We start from the raw sequence: 15058 nt of genomic DNA on the forward strand, positions 1-15058 counted from the left end.
GAATCATTCCATCACTTATCCACCTCAAGACTCAGGCTTTAGCTTGTGTATTGTTTGTTCAGTCATTTATCCCTGTTGTACTTGTTGTTTCTATTTATGTCTCTCATTCTCCTCTCTACTGACTGTCCCATCTTCTCCCATCTGCTTGCCTGTCCTATTCAACTTCATTAAGTTACTCAAGGTAGTAACTATATCTACTGATGTTCCTGTATTTTCCCTGCAGCACTTAGTTCAGTGTCCACTATAGTTGGTATTGAAGATGGTAATGATGGTAGGAGATCTTTCTTAACCATACCCATCAATAACAATCTGTTTCCATGAGGTGTATTAAATAAAAATTTAGTTCAGTTTAATACAGTTAAGCACATCAAGGAAAGAATATATCAAATTATTCTCTGTACTGAAAAACCAGTCACCATTTAGTTTGTAATAGGAATTGGACATTTGTGTCAAGGCACTACCATCCTTCCCATCTCACAAGCCCGCAACCTTGATGTCATCCTTGACTCCGTTCTCTCAATCACCCCACATATCCAATCCACCACCAAAACCTGCTGTTCTCACTTCCACAACACCGCGAAGATCCACCCTTTCCTCTCCATCCAAACTGCAACCTTGCTGGTTCAATCTCTCATCCTATCCCGACTGGATTACTGGATTTCTGATCTCCCATCCTCCTGTCTCTCCCCACTTCAGTCTGTACTTCAGTCTGCTGCCTGGATTATCTTTCTACAGAAACACTCTGGGCATGTCATTCCCCTCATAAAAAATCTCCGGTCGCTATCAACCTTCAAATCAAGCAAAAACTCTTTGTACTTCAAAGCTCTCCATCACCTCACCCCCCGACCTCACCTCTCTTCCCTCCTTCTACAGCCCAGCCTGCACACTCCGCTCCTCTGCCACTAACCTCCTCACTGTGCCTCGTTCTCTCCTGTCCCACCATCGACCCCTGGCCCACATCCTCCCTCTGGCCTGGAATGCCTTCCCTCCACACATCCACCAAACTAGCTCTCCTCTTCCTTTCAAAGCCCTACTGAGGGCTCACCTCCTCCAGGAGGCCTTTCCAGACTGAGCCCCCCATTTTCCTCACCTCCTCCTCCCCTCCCCATCGCCTCTCTCTTTCCTCCTTCCCCTCCCCACAGTACTTGTCTCTATTTGTACATACTTATTACTCTATTTATATTATTAATAATGTGTATATAGCTATAATTCTATTCATTCTGATGATATTGACACCTGTCTACTTGTTTTGTTTTGTTGTCTGTCTCCCCCTTCTAGACTGTGAACCCATTGTTAGGAACCATCTCTATATGTTGCCGATTTGTACTTTGCAAGTGCTTAGTACAGTGCCCTGCACACAGTAAGTGCTCAATAAATATGCTTGAATGAATGAATTATAGCAGCCCAAGATGTGAATAAGAACTTTTCCTCTCATTGGAATTTTCTTGGCAGCCTAGACATGAAAGGGAGTGAGATTTTGATCCTTTTCAGCATATATTCATTTAAAACAATTTCAGGGTCGGGGGAGAGGTGAGATTTTTAGGAACAGTTTAAATTCTCCTTGAACAGATTGTTCCCTGAGAGAAGTCACCCCACATGATGGACTAGAACAAATGAACTCTTACCCTTCAATGGTTCTAAGCACAGCAAATGTGCCAGAAATCATTTTGATTGGTACAGGGAAGGCAAGTTAAAGTGGCCTGATGAACGTTTACATTCAACTCAGTCCAACAACATAAAGGTTGTTCCATGCACTCTTCTTGTCCCCCCACCCCCCACACCTGCCTGTGTCTTCAGTGATGGCCCTGTAGCATTTTGAGATATGGAGCTAAAACAAACTGGTGCTCTCAATCACAGAAAAAAATGTTTGAGTTTTCAAAAGTGGGCTGGAGCTTGCTCATCTGCTCAAAGAGATGATCTTTTCAAGGTTGTTGCTTTCTGCAATAACAAAGACAGGTGTTCAAGCTCTGTTTGTTCTGGAATCTCTTGCTCCTGGCCCCATCTAGAGAAAAATCATTTGTTTGTTAAAATCCTAGTAAAATCCTGATTGATTAAACTGGGAATAATTTTAAATCCTAATTACCTTTGCCTGGCTTTTCTCTAGTCTGGGGTCAAGGAGTAGCTTGTAGCTACAGCTTCATGAGAAGGAAAAAAAGAAAGTCAAAAGTATGTTTGATTTTCATGTTCCACAATGATCAGCCACAGCCTCTGTCCTTCGGAGGCAGAATCACTGCATTTCATGTAGTCATCTGGATTCAAATCTGAAACCTGGGGATGTTGGAGAACAGCCTATGTATCATGAGGGAATCTCAGAAAATGTCCAGCCACCCCTTCCAATTCCCCTACTCTCCTATCTCAAATATAGCAGCATTTCAAGGAACAATCTCCATAGGGAGAGTAGTGTATTATGTATATAATAAGTTAGGTGTATATGATGCTCAAACATTTTGTGATGATTTCTCTTTGATTTTGCTTTGTTTCAACTGAATTCTGAATGTGGTTCATGCCTTGGTCCCAATTCATTCGTTTGTTGAATTTTTTTGTACTTAGGATCAAGTGCAATACTCCCAACTATGCATACCACTTCGTTTTCAGAGAGATTTTAATAGAGAAATAGCAATGTGTTTAAAATTTCCCTAAAAACGTATTTGTCTTTGAGGGCTCCTTAGTAGAAGCTAAATACATTGCTTAAATTAGCTGACTTTTCATCCATTTGAAGAAGAATCATTCTAAGTATTTATTGCCTGTCTTTGCTCCCTCCTTTTGGTCTCTCCACATACATAACCATAAAGAGCAATACAGCATCCATCGTTTAGTATGCATTTTTCTGGAAAGTGTGTGAAGGAAACCTCAAATGCTATAACTACATACCATCAGCCCTATAAACACAGACACACTCTAGTTTCCCATGTTCCTATTTCCATCTTTTTCCTCTGTTCTCATTTGACCATTTTCCTTTCTCCTCAGCTGTTTTTTTATTATTTTTATTCTTTTTTTTTTGGTTTGCTTTTTAGCATCAGAGGTCTCTTTTACAAATGCCAGTGACCCGTGTCCAATAATTGGCTCCGGGCAGGGGAGCGATACCATTATCATGTAGGATTTCTTGCTCTGCCATTGACAAAACTGTTTCCAGCAGGTGGCACGAAAGCACCGTAGAAGAGCTGGGTTTGGTGGATGGATCCTGAAACGTCATCTTTCAGTAATAAAAAAAAAGCCAAAAGGGTCATGGGGTTGTTAGATAGAAAATGGGTATATTTGCAAACAAAGAATTTATTGTACTTGAGAAATCCCAACACAGTTAAACTTCTTCCAGAAGCTAGGTTAAAAAGGGCTGCTTTGGGGGAGACATCACTACCCTTACAGAGAGGAGGCTGGTTGGTAATGTTTTTTCCCTCAGGCTGCATCTTATGAGCAAGGTCAAGGCGAAACCACATTTTGAAAGAGTTACTTGATTAGTCTTTGTCATGCGACCTATGTTAAATGGGCATGAAATCCAAATTAAAATGTATTTATTAGTATCCATATGGTTCTGTTCTCATTTTGACATGGGGGAATTTATGTGCATACTATAACTCCTATTAGTGTTAATGGGAATTATGTGTGTAAATCCCCAAGTCCCAGTGCACGAAGATGAGATCTACCCGAAAGGGTCTGAAATATGTATTTGAATTAAACTTGGTTTGGGGGGGAAAGTCAAAGTACAGCAGTTGCTATTATACATTTAAACTTAGGAGGAATAAGTTTCACCTGAAACAACAGAGCCCGAAGTGTTACTTGTTCCAGTTGAATATTCGGTTCAGTCCGATCCGCTTGGAGCCAAAACCTAGAGCGGTTTCTCAGGTTGCCAACACTTCATTCTGGAACAATGCCAGCCCCAAAGAATTTCTACAGCTGTTCCCAGGGCTGCAGAGGTTGCTCCTGAGTTGGATTCCAAAGAGAGTTATAGAGTTTTCTCTCCTGTACCCATTCCAGCACACCCCGAGGAATACCTGCCTGACTCCCCCGTGGAGACAGGGCCTCCCCTGGTCCAAATGGGGCTCTACAAAGTGACACCTCGGTTTCCCACCACCCCTGGGCTTGGAGAGCCCCCTGCCTCAGACAATATGTTCTTTCCTGAATGAGCCAGAAGTCAGCATGGCATGAGAGTCTGAGGCTATTCCTTCAAGCAGTTCGACTGACTGATAACCCTGATTTGGAAATGAACCAGGGAAATGAAGTTGGAATTGTGCATCTGGGAGATCTTTCAGGTCTGCACAGCTGGGAAATTCTTGGGCCAGAAAGAAGTCCTTGCATCTCAGAGAATTGTTAGCCAGTCTATTTCTCTTCCCCTTACCATTCTTCAGGACGGCTTCCCTGTGTACATGCCACCAGGACCATGGGGTTTCTGTGTGACGTAAGGCAAGCTTCAGTGCTTACCCATTTTTCAATCAATCAATCAATCAATCGTATTTATTGAGCGCTTACTATGTGCAGAGCACTGTACTAAGCGCTTGGAAAGTACAAATTGGCAACACATAGAGACAGTCCCTACCCAACAGTGGGCTCACAGTCTAAAAGGGGGAGACAGAGAACAGAACCAAACATACCAACAAAATAAAATAAATAGGATAGAAATGTACAAGTAAAATAAATAAATAAATAAATAAATAAATAAATAGAGTAATAAATATGTACAACCATATATACATATATACAGGTGCTGTGGGGAAGGGAAGGAGGTAAGATGGGGGGATGGAGAGGGGGACAAGGGGGAGAGGAGGGAAGGGGCTCAGTCTGGGAAGGCCTCCTGGAGGAGGTGAGCTCTCAGCAGGGCCTTGAAGGGAGGAAGAGAGCTAGCTTGGCGGAGGGGCAGAGGGAGGGCATTCCAGGCCCGGGGGATGACGTGGGCCGGGGGTCGACGGCGGGACAGGCGAGAACGAGGTACAGTGAGGAGATTAGCGGTGGAGGAGCGGAGGTTGCGGGCTGGGCAGTAGAAGGAGAGAAGGGAGGTGAGGTAGGAGGGGGCGAGGTGATGGACAGCCTTGAAGCCCAGGGTGAGGAGTTTCTGCCTGATGCGCAGATTGATTGGTAGCCACTGGAGATTTTTGAGTAGGGGAGTAATATGCCCAGAGCGTTTCTGGACAAAGATAATCCGGGCAGCAGCATGAAGTATGGATTGAAGTGGAGAGAGACACGAGGATGGGAGATCAGAGAGAAGGCTGGTGCAGTAGTCCAGACGGGATAGGATGAGAGCTTGAATGAGCAGGGTAGCAGTTTGGATGGAGAGGAAAGGGCGGATCTTGGCAATGTTGCGAAGCTGAGACTGGCAGGTTTTGGTGACGGCTTGGATGTGAGGGGTGAATGAGAGAGCGGGGTCGAGGATGACACCAAGGTTGCGGGCTTGTGAGACGGGAAGGATGGTAGTGCTGTCAACAGAGATGGGAAAGTCAGGGAGAGGACAAGGTTTGGGAGGGAAGACAAGGAGCTCAGTCTTCGACATGTTGAGCTTTAGGTGGCGGGCGGACATCCAGATGGAGATGTCCTGAAGGCAGGAGGAGATGCGAGCCTGGAGGGAGGGGGAGAGAGCAGGGGCAGAGATGTAGATCTGGGTGTCATCAGGGTAGAGATGATAGTTGAAGCCGTGGGAGCGAATGAGGTCACCAAGGGAGTGCGTGTAGATTGAGAACAGAAGGGGACCAAGCACTGAACCTTGGGGAACCCCCACAGTAAGAGGATGGGAGGGGGAGGAGGAGCCTGCAAAAGAGACTGAGAAAGAACGACCGGAGAGATAAGAGGAGAACCAGGAGAGGACGGAGTCTGTGAAGCCAAGGTCAGATAGCGTGTTGAGGAGAAGGGGGTGGTCCACAGTGTCAAAGGCAGCTGAGAGGTCGAGGAGGATTAGGACAGAATATGAGCCATTGGATTTGGCAAGCAGGAGGTCATTGGTGACCTTTGAGAGGGCAGTTTCCATGGAATGAAGGGGACGGAAGCCAGACTGGAGGGGGTCGAGGAGAGAGTTGTTGTTGAGGAATTCTAGGCAGCGCGTGTAGACAACTCGTTCAAGGAGTTTAGAAAGGAATGGTAGGAGGGATATGGGACGATAACTAGAAGGTGAGGTGGGGTCAAGAGAGGGTTTTTTTAGGATGGGAGAGACATGGGCATGTTTGAAGGCAGAGGGGAAGGAACCAGTGGAGAGTGAGCGGTTGAAGATGGAAGTTAAGGAGGGGAGAAGGGATGGAGCGAGAGATTTCATAAGATGAGAGGGAATGGGGTCAGAAGCACAGGTGGCCGGAGTAGCACTTGAGAGGAGGGAGGAGAGTTCCTCTGAGGATACCGCTGGGAAGGATGGGAGAGTAGCAGAGAGTGTTGAGAGCTGGGGGGATGGAGAAAGGGGGCAAGAGACTTTGGGGAGGTCGGACCTGATGGATTTAATTTTGTTAATGAAGTAGGAGGCCAGATCGTTGGGGGTGAGGGAAGGAGGAGGGGGAGGAACCGGGGGCCTGAGAAGGGAGTTGAATGTACGGAAGAGCTGGCGGGGGTGATGGGCATGGGTGTCAATAAGGGAGGAGAAATAGTTTTGTCTGGCAGAAGAGAGGGCTGAGAAGGCAGGAAAGGATAAATTTGAAGTGAACGAGGTTGGCATGGTGTTTAGACTTTCGCCAGCAGCGTTCGGCAGCTCGAGCATAAGAGCGAAGGAGGCGGACAGTGGCAGTGATCCAGGGCTGTGGGTTAGTGGTGCGAGAGCGGCGAAGGGAAAGGGGAGCGAGTGAGTCTAGCTGAGTAGAAAGGGTAGAGTTGAGAGCAGTAATCTGATCATCAAGACTGGGTAGAGAGGAGAGGGCGGCGAGGTGGGGTGTGAGGCGCTCCGAAAGATGGGTGGGGTCCAGAGAGCGGAGATCTCTGTGAGGGAGTAATACGGATTTACAGGGGAAAGGAGTGTGAGTGAGGAGGCAGGTGAGAAGATTATGATCAGAGAGAGGGATTACAGAGTTGGTGAGGGTGGACACAGTGCAGCGGTAGGAGATGATGAGGTCGAGGGTATGACCAAGTTGGTGAGTGGGCGATGTGGGGTGGAGGAAGAGGTTGGCAGCGTCCAGGAGAGATAGAAGGAGGGCGGCAGAGGAGTCATTAGGGATATCCATGTGGATATTGAAGTCTCCGAGGATCAGAGTGGGCATGGAGAAGGAGAGAAGGAAGGTGAGGAAGGGGTCAAAGTCGTTAAAGAAGTTGGAAGTGGGGCCGGGAGGGCGGTAGATGACAGCTACAAGAATCTGGAGGGGGTGGTAGAGGCGAATAATGTGGGCTTCAAAGGAAGGGAAGGAAAGGGAAGGGGGAGGAGGGATAGTGCGAAAGCGACTATTTCAGATTTCTCATGCTAGGTGAAAAGTCAGTCTGCTCCTTTGAGTCTTTCTGTCTGGACATATTTGGACTAGAAATCAAAAATATCTTGTTTCTTATAGGTCTGATAAGATGGATAGGATTACCTTTTGTAGCTAGCAACTAGGAATCAATGGCTAGGTATATCTGCTTTGTCTCCATTGGGAATAAGATAGAGACAGGCAGGCAGTGGGAGAAAGAGGCAAGAAGGGGGACAGAAAAGGAGACAGACAGGGAGTCAACAATCATGGGGATTCTAAGCCTATATATCTTTAGGTGGTTTTGCCACAGGATGGATAGATCTCTGAGGGGTAGAAAATTAACTCTTTCAAGTCTCTTAAGCTTAGGTTGGCATATGTGTCGCAAACCAGGTTTCTAGGACCTTGTTGCATTTCCCCTTCCCTCTCACCAAATATGGCAATGGAGATGTCTGAGGGGAAGAAAAGTGGGAACAAAGTCCACAAGCATTCTTCAAAGCCCCAGAATGTTGTGGAGTCTTCTGTGAGGTGTAAACTGAGTCAGTCATTGTTTTTACTGAGAGCTGACAGTGTGCAGAGCACTGTACTAAGCACTTGGGAGAGTGCAATGTGACAATAAACAGAAACATTACCTGCCCACAACAAGCTTACAGTCTACAGAGGGAGACAGACATTAATATAAATAAATGAATTACAGATATGTAAATAACTGTTTATGGAGTATTCTCCAGCTCCAACACAGAAGTCCACACTTCTAAGGAGAAGAAGAGCTAGCGATGGGGGTCAGAGGGAGAAGGACAAGAGTGTCAATGTGAGATATGCCCTGTTAAGTTTAGAGAGAACAGTCCTAAGTCTGGGATATTTGCCTAGTTTTCTGGAAATGTCCAGGGCAGCTGACAAAATTTCTGGGTGCATGGTCAGCCTACTTAAATCTCACATTCTTGAAATGGAGAAGTGATTTCACTCCCTGTTCAAATGAAAAGGTGCAACACAAGCACTATGCACTTAATAATGATTTGTTTCAATGATGGAACAAATTGGCTGACAATGGTCGACTGCTACTGACAAGTCCTTCTAATCACAAAAAATGCTTCTATTGATTATAAGGCAGACATACCAAAATTGGGTTTTTGTTCCCTTAAATGTTATTGACTAGAAAATGTGGGCTTCAAAAATTAGAACGTAGACTGATATTGCAATTTTAATCTTACTCTACTCATTCCTTCTGAAATACCTTGCATTTTTTCACATGAAAGCACACTCAAACCACAGGATGGAAACATTGTCCAGAAAAATCATATAATAATAATGATGATATTTAAGTGCTATGTGCCAAAAACTGTGGCTCAGAGCAATGGGGCAATTAAAAATAATGGAGAGAGATTTTCTGAGGCCACCCTTCACAAATAAGATTGATCCTCTTCAATGTATTTACCACACTTATGGCCCTAATTGTCAAACTTGCTAACCTTCAGCTTTAACATAGCATTCGCTTAGGAGGAACAGAAGGAAAAGTATCATAACTTCCTCTGAGTGGATTAAAAATAGATGAAAAAGTAGCCTGCATATTGTTGCCTGGAAAATCTGAATTTAATATTGAGAAATATACCTCAAATCCAACCTCTCAGAGGAGTTATTTTCTACTACATGTACAGTCTGTTGAATGCATTATGAACAAAAATGTACACTGTGTGTGTAAAGTTATCCTCAGATTCTGTCCAAGTCAAAAGACTTCCTCCAGGTGAAAGCTGAGTAGGATGTACAGATTTCCAATCTGAGAAACCAAACAAGCCACCCCTTGCCCAAAATAAAGAGTAAGAGTTCAATAAATGCTATTGGTTGATAAATAATGATACCAAAATGGGAATTAAGTATTCTCCAGGTATACAAACAGTGCCCTAAGCACTGAGATAAATGCAAAATTACCCAATTGAGCTTATGGTGATGAATTGTAAAATAGTCCTGAATTCTCATCGGGTCCTTTGAGGAAAGGGCTTACTCACTTTTATCTTGACATTAGATGACAAGAAACGTGACATTGCAGACTAGAAATGTGATCTCATAGACTCTCTACAGAGTTGCCCATGTCATTATCCACAGCAGCTCAGATGCTGGAGTCTCCAGACAATCTAAACTCCTTCTGCCTTCCCATAGGGAATCAACTGATTGATCGATCAATCAATGGTAGGAACGAAGTATTACCTCTGGATCCAAGTTTGGGGTGATGCTGGAACAGCTTGCCTCCTGCTGAACTTAAGTTTTTAAATGTGCCAGTGGTTAACCAAAAATCTTTGAGAGTAATGGCTTTAGGGACTTCATGATTTTACTCAGCCAAAGAATCCTCATTCTGAGTTGTTCTCCCAATGGACTAAAACTGAACTGCCTCCTATCTGATGATATACTCCCTCCAAGTGCAGGATGCTGCAACAATTCACCTTTCCCTTACTCTCCACACAAATTGCTCACACCCTTTACTCTTAGCAGCCCTGATTAAGGGAATTAAGTCAGGTGGAAAATGCAGAGTAAGTAGTAAGACTGGATCTTAATGACCTACAGCATTAGTCAATGGGAGAGGAGTGTGGATAATTTTAAATGGCCAGTAGTGAGCTGGTTAGCAGCTACACAGACCATGTTATTCAAAACCGAATGCCAAGGAGGCCCAAATGCCTATAGAAGAGTAAATGTGTATATTTAAAACAAAGTTTGGCAAAATGCTGGCGGGCATGGAAACCTGCATGTTCCACTCTGTCAGCCAGAGAATGGATCATGTTAATCAATCAATCGATTAATGATGCTTATCAAGACCTTATTGTGTGGAGAGCACTGTACTAATCACTTGGGAGAGTTGGTAGGCAAGACCCTGATCACAAGGAGCTTACAGTCTACAGGAGGGACCTATTAAAATAAATTACAGAGAGGGGAAATAGTACAGTATGTACATGAATACTGTAAGGTACTGTAAAGTAGAAGGCTTAATCAGTCAGGGAAGGCCTTTTGGAAAGAGATGTGATTTTAGGACGGTTTTGAAGGTGAGGAGAATGGTGGTCTGAATGAAGGGGTAGGGACATCCAAGCCAAAGATGGGATATGAGCAGCAGTGGGATGGATGAGATCAATCAATCCATCATAGTTATTGAGTACTTGAAATAAAGGTAGAGATTGGCCTGAAAACAGTGTGGCTTAGTGGAAAGAGCAAGGGTTTGGGAGTCAGAGGACCTGGATTATATTCCCAACTCCTCTGCATTGCTGTGTGACCTTGGGCAAGTCACTTCACTTCTCTGTGCCCCAGTTCCTTCATCTACAGAATGGGGATTCAATACCTAGTCTCCCTCTGACTCAGATTGTGAGCCCAATTGGGATGCACTTATCTTGTATCTACTGAGAAGCAGCATGGCTCAGTGGAAACAGCCCGAGCTTGGGAGTCAGAGGTCATGAGTTAGAATCCTGGCTCCATCACTTGTCAGCTGTGTGACTTTGGGCAAGTCACTTAACTTCTCTGTGCCTCAGTTCCCTCATCTGTAAAATGGGGATAAAGACTGTGAGCCTCCCGTGGGACAACCTTGATTACCTTGTATCTCCCCCCACCAGTGCTTAGAACAGTGCTTGGCACATAGTAAGTGCTTAACAAATACCATCATTATTATTATTATTATTACAGTGCTTGGCATGTAGTAAGCACTGAAGAAATATAACCACTATTATTGCTGTTATTATCATTAGGGGAGAGAAGGGTGTGGGTTGGGTTGTAGTAGGAGATCAGCAAGATATGGTAAGATAGGAAGGAGGGAGCTAATTGAATTCCTTAATGCCATTGGTAAAAAGATTAGCAAGTATATCTAGGTTCTGGAAAATATACCTTAAGTTAGGCTGCCCTGATAAGGTGATTGAGATTCTGAGGCAAATTGACAGAGGCCTGGTTGTTCAGGTCAAAGCTGTCGGTTTCCTGTCCTGAGACATTCCAGACTGTGAGCCTGTTGTTGGGTAGGGATTGTCTCTATTTGTTGCTGAATTGTACTTCCCAAGCACTTAATACAGTGCTGTCCACACAGTAAGCACTCAATAAATTCATTTATTCACTCATTCAATCGTATTTATTGAGCGCTTACTGTGTGCAGAGCACTGTACTAAGTGCTTGGGAAGTACAAGTTGGCAACATATAGAGAGGGTCCCTACCCAATAACAGGCTCACAGTCTAGAAGGGGGAGACAGACAACAAAACAAAACATGTGAAGCAGCGTGGCTCAGTGGAAAGAGCCCGGGCTTGGGAGCCAGAGGTCATAGGTTCTAATCCCGACTCTGCCACTTGTCAGCTGTGTAACTTTGGGCAAGTCACTTCACTTCTCTGGGCCTCAGTTACCTCATCTGGAAAATGGGGATTAAGACTGTGAGCCCCACGTGGGTCAACCTGATCACCTTGTATCCCTCCCAGTGCTTAAAACAGTGCTTGGCGCATAGTAAGTGCATAACAAATGCCATTATTATTATTATTATTATTATTATTATGTGGACAGGTGTCAGGTCATCAGAATAAATAGACATAAAGCTAGATGCACATTATTAACAAAATAAATAGAATAGTATTGAATGAATGAATGAACGAATACCAATGGAGTAAAGCAGGGATTTATAGTAGGCCTGAACCTGTTCAGTTTATTCTACGCAACCATGCCAGGAAATATAAAAGAGCTGTATATGGATGTTAGAATATGGTTCAGCACCCCTGGGAAATTCTTTCGATTCGACATATTTTGAGGCAATTATACGACAATCCCTGTAGACGACGACTGCTGATAAATCCAAATACCAAGAAAATTTGACAATGTACTGTGTGCAGAGCACTGTACTAAGTGTTTTAAGAAGTTAAATTATTTGCCCCAAATCATAGAGCAGGCATTTCCAGGACTAGAACCCAGGTTTCCCAAATTCCAGCACTATGTTTTTTTCACTAGGCCATGCTGCCTCCTTGTTTGTTGTTTTTTCCTTTCTCCAGCTGAGGACACCTGGAGCCTTATTTCACTCAAGAGAAATGTAAATTTTTTCCCATCCAAATGGTCTTTTGTCTGAAGATAGTTCAATGTTAAACCATAAATCCAGGAGTCTTGTGGGTCCCAAGAGCTTTTCTCAGTGCACTGGGACACACTTGCAAATGTAGGACTCTTCTGCCAAAGCTGGGGGTTGCGGCTGACAGATTTTCCATTTGGGCTGCGGATGGTATACCCAGTTCTCCTATAACATGTTTCCATTAAACAGTTAGGCTGTAGTACAGTGGAAAGAGAAGGGAACATTATTTCCACAACATGACTCTCTTCTGCTATAACCCAATCCATTAGTTGGCTGGAGAAGATTTAGTGCAGGAAGAAAGGATTGTCCCAGGAATATGGTGTCAATCAAGATGTGATGTTCCTATTCTTTCTAGGCTGAACTTCAATCTTATAGTACAATAGAGTACTCTCTGTTCCTTGGGTTTCTATGAGTTCCCGTACTAATATAATTAATAGAATATGGTTAATTATAATTTATGTAATTTAATATAGTAAATGGCAATTCATTCATTCATTAATCATATTCATTGAGTGCTTACTGTACTAAGTGCTTGGGACAGTCCAAAACAACAATAAACAAACACATTCCCTGCCCACAGCAAGCTTACAGTCTAGTGGGGTGCAGAAAGACCTTAATATAAATAAATTACAGTTATTCATTCAATCGTATTTATTGAGCACTTATTGTGTGCAGAGCACTGTACTAAGCGTTTGGGAAGTACAAGTTGGCAACATATAGAGACGGTCCCTACCCAACAGCGAGCTCACAGTCTAGAAACTGTTATATATATATCAGTGCTGTGGGCCTGGGACAGGAAAGAACAAAGGGAGCAAGTCAGAGTGATGTAGAAAGGAGTGGGAGAAGAGGAAAGGGGTCTTAGTCAGGAAAGGCTGCTTGGAAGAGATGTACATTCAGTAAGGCTTTAAAGAGAGGGAGAATAACTGCCTGTCAAATTTGAGAAAGGGGGGTGTTCCAGGCCAGAGACAGAATGTGGGCAAGGGTTCAGTGGTGAGATAGATGAGATGGAGGCATGATGAAAAGGTTAGCTTTAGAGGAGCACAGTGTTCAGGTGGGGTTGAAATAGGAGAGTAGAGGGTAATGAGATAAGGTAAGAGGGGGCAAGGTGATTAAGTGCTTTAAAGCCAATGTTGAGGAGCTTTTGTTTGATGGGGAGATGGATGGGCAATCACTGAAGTTTTTTGAGGAGTGGGGTGACATGTCCTGAATGTTTCTGTAGAAAAATCATCCAGGCAGCAGAGTGAAGTATGGACTGAAGTTTGGAGAGGCAGGAAGCTGGGAGGTCAGCAAGGAGGCTGATGCAGTAATCAAGGCAGGATAAGATGAGTAATTGTATTAACATGATACCAGTTTGGAAGGACTCCAAAGCCCGTGCTCTTTCCACTGAGCCATGCTGCTTCAGATCTCCCACTTCTGATGTACCGTCCTCTCCCAGGCTCTTAGAACAGTGCTCTGTACCCAGAGAGCGCTCAGTCGGTACCACCGATCGATTTATAGCCTATTGCTTCCTCCTACCTATCATTTCCTTCTAGACTGTGAGCCCACTGTTGGGTAGGGACTGTCTCTATATGTTGCCAAATTGTACTTCCCAAGCGCTTAGTACAGTGCTCTGCACACAGTAGGTGCTCAATAAATTCGATTGAGTGATTGATTTCCCAGATTGAGCCCCCTTTTACTTCATCTCCTCCCCATCCCCCCCGGCCCTGCCTCCTTCCCCTCCCCACGGCACTTGTATATATGTTTGTTCATATTTATTACTCTATTTTACTTGTACATATTTACAAGAGCAGCGTGGCTCAGTGGAAAGAGCCTGGGCTTTGGAGTCAGAGGTCGTGGGTTTGAATCCCAGCCCTGCCACGTGTCAGCTGTGTGACTTAGGCAAGTCACTTAACTTCTCTGTGCCTCAGTTACCTCATCCGTAAAATAGAGATTAAGACTGTGAGTCCCACATGGGACAATCTGATCACCTTGTATCCTCCCCAGCACTTAGAACAGTGCTTTGCATGTAGTAAGCGCTTAACAAATGCCATTATTATTATTATTATTATCATTATTATTATTATTATTATTACCCTGTGACAAGCACTGTACTAAATGCTGGGGTAGATGCAAGATATTCTGGTCCCACATGGGGCTTACAGTCTAAGTAGTAGGGAAAACCTGTATTGAATCCCCAGTTTATGGATGTGGGAACTCAGCCATAAAGAAGTGACTTGTCCAAGGTCACACAGCAGTTTTGTGGTGGAGTGCCGATTAAAATCCAGGTCCTCTTGAATACCAGGCCCGTACTCTTTGCACTAGGCCACACTACTTCCCAGTGGATGTGGAGGTATGAAGTATATATGAAATATGTAGATGTGACATAGACCTAGCATCTGTCACTCAAGGAGCTCACAACAATAATAAAGGAATTTGAATCAAAGGAAGTCTTTCCTAACCTCTCATCTCCCCATCTGTTACAGTAATCTCCATTTCTCATGTTCTGGAATCTCTGTTCCCATAATGTCCCCTCTACAGTTCTCCGTCCCCAACCCCCAGCTCTCTCCACCCCCATTACACATACACACCATTAGCTCAAGCCACAGGGTCCCACTATTTAAGCAAGGACATGATGATTACTGGGGTCTCTCACTTCAGGTGAAATCCTAAGGGAGCCTCCTCTCT

This window comes from Tachyglossus aculeatus, chromosome 4 (assembly GCF_015852505.1).
Source record: "Tachyglossus aculeatus isolate mTacAcu1 chromosome 4, mTacAcu1.pri, whole genome shotgun sequence".
Taxonomy (NCBI): Eukaryota; Metazoa; Chordata; class Mammalia; order Monotremata; family Tachyglossidae; genus Tachyglossus; species Tachyglossus aculeatus.